The sequence below is a fragment of the Vombatus ursinus genome, unplaced genomic scaffold, assembly GCF_900497805.2.
Source record: "Vombatus ursinus unplaced genomic scaffold, bare-nosed wombat genome assembly UNPS02014832.1, whole genome shotgun sequence".
In the NCBI taxonomy this organism is placed as follows: Eukaryota; Metazoa; Chordata; class Mammalia; order Diprotodontia; family Vombatidae; genus Vombatus; species Vombatus ursinus.
Genome location: NW_020954610.1, coordinates 50,358,462 through 50,361,067, shown reverse-complemented (window position 1 = coordinate 50,361,067; position 2,606 = coordinate 50,358,462).

The window sequence follows — 2,606 nt, the reverse complement described above, 5'->3', positions numbered from 1 at the left end:
TGCTCTCAGGAACTGTGGCTATTTGATTTGAATCAAATTAATTGTGTAATGTTTGGAATGCTGGCAAAGCTTCCTAGCAATTTAATCTATCTATCCCAGCCAGTCCATCATCCTCTGTGGGCTCTGATCCAGGGTTATATATGTGACAGGGCTGTAGGCTTAGGGATACAGGTTAATCAAGTACTCCTCCTTCCACTCAACACACACACAAAATAGGAAAACATCTGATTCAAACATTTCAGCCAAATTTGACATCTTTCTTCTTTTTTTTCCTTTGGGTCCAGACCAAAAATTTGAGCAATATAAGGAGTGTGGCAGCCTCTTCCACCAACACAGGTCAGCAACTCATCCGTAACTTTTAGAGTTGCCTGGGAAGCTGAGAGGTTAACTACCTTGCCCATGATCACACAGCAAATAAGTCAGAGGCAGAATTTGAACACAGACCTTTCTGATTTCCTGGTTTATTTTGCTTCAAAATCCTGTGGCTGCTAGTTCTCCCCCCAGGAGGCATGAGAGATTTAAACTTACAAAGGAACTCATTTCTCGTCAGTCACTCCAGCTGCAGAATTTCTATCGTTATGATACATGCTGTCTTCTAGAATAAAAACACAACCAGCAAAACACAAAGAACCCCATGCCCATCTTTTTTGTTCCTAGATTAAAATGCCCCCCAGGTATTGCTATAAATTATTATTACCCTCAGTTAGTATCTGATTTTGAGAAGTTCTTGCTAACAAAGAGGTCCAAGGACTGATGACAACGACTGGCTGTCCCTGGGAAATTACATGCAACCTTTGCCCCTATCTTTTACTCTAACCAATAACCAATTTTTAAAAAAGGCTCAGTATGTGAAAAGGACCTTAGACATCATTTAGTCTAACTGAGTAAACTGAGGTTCCAAGATTAAATGACTTGCTAAACACCAGACAGGTAGTTAGAAACAAGGCTAGGATTTATTCCTGTGCTCTCTAATTGCAAATCCAGCGCTCTTTCTCAAAATCCCCGTGGTACCTCTTGAATACTATGCAGCTAGATGGCAAAATAGAGAGAGGAGTCTGAAAGACTGAAGTTCAAATCTGACATCAGACCCTCAGTTTCCTCAACTGTAAAATGGGGATAATAATAGCACCTACCTCCCATGGTTGCTGTGAGGATTGAAAGAGATAAAATTTATGAAGTCACTTGCAAATCTTAAGGCACTTACATAAACACTAGTCTATTATGACTGATGCGGGTCAAAAAACTCTAGAGTCTGAAGGGAACCCAAAACTCTCATTTCACAGGGCTGCAAAGTGACTTGTCCAAGGCAACTAAGCTTTGCACTCCCACATAGGCAGTATCAAGGGAGAATTTGAACCCAGGTTCTCTGCCTCAAGAGACTTTCCACTATATCAAACTTCCTTCTGAATGAGTCTATAATCCCAAAGGGAATTGACCAATGTCATTCTACCTGTCAGATGCAGGGCTAAAGAAAGTCATAACAAAAGAATCTATCATTTCTGTGTGTGTGTGTGTGTGTGTGTGTGTGTGTGTGTGTGTGTGTGTGTGTGTGTGTGTCTCTCTCTTTCTGTCTCTGTCTCTCCCTCCCTCTCTCTCTGTCTTTCTCCATCTCTCTCTCTGTCTCTGTCTCTCTCTCTGTCTTTCTCCATCTCTCTCTCTGTCTCTCTGTCTCTCTCTCTCTCTGTCTCAGACAGTCACTAGTTGCTTGACCCTGGGTAAGTCACTTAACCTTGTTTGCCTCAGTTTCCTCATCTGTAAAATGAGCTGGAGAAGGAAATGGCAAACCACTCCAGTATCTTTGCCGAGAAAACCCCAAATGGGGTCATGGAGAGTTGGATACAACTGAACCACAACTAAAGAACAACACCAACTCCACTGGGAGCTAGGCTCTCCCTTGATTGCCAGTCTGATTGGACTGTCTACTAGTCAGCAAGGTCTGTTTCAACAGGTTATTGGGACCTGGCTGCTCATTTCTTGACCAATAGCTGGCCTGTTTTAATCCAATTAAGAAAAACTTCTTTATGCTTTGTAAAAGACTATAGACATGTCTTTATAATTTCACCTTGTTACCAGGTTGAGAGTAACCAGCAGTCCTCAAACCCATGGGTGAGTTAGGGGGATGTCTGCCCAGAGCATGTGAAGACTTTCCCCAGAGGAATGGACAGATTAGAACAATTTGTTCCAACAAACAAGAAGGCAGTTGAAGCTAAGCATGGAGCACTTAGAGTTTGGTCACACATCAAAAACGCCAAGGTCATCCATGGCATCCCGGGCCAGCCAGTTGTCTTGACTGTCATCCTGCCACTGGACTTTGATGCCTCTGGAAGAGAGAGTGAAACTGATGACTTTGTGCAGCTCTGCCTCACTTAAATCTAATTCACGCACAAGTTAAGACATCAGCCTTGATTTCATTGGTCTTCTCCAAAAACAAAGGACAAACTACACCACCTTGTTACCAGCTCGTTTCTATTTGAGATGAAATCTCTGGCTTCCTGGATTGGAGGGTTTGTCAGAGAGCAGTTTCCAACAGCAACATCAAAACAAGAATTAATTAAACACTTACTAAGTGCCAAGAGCATAGAAATTAAATAGTCCCTGCCCTCAAG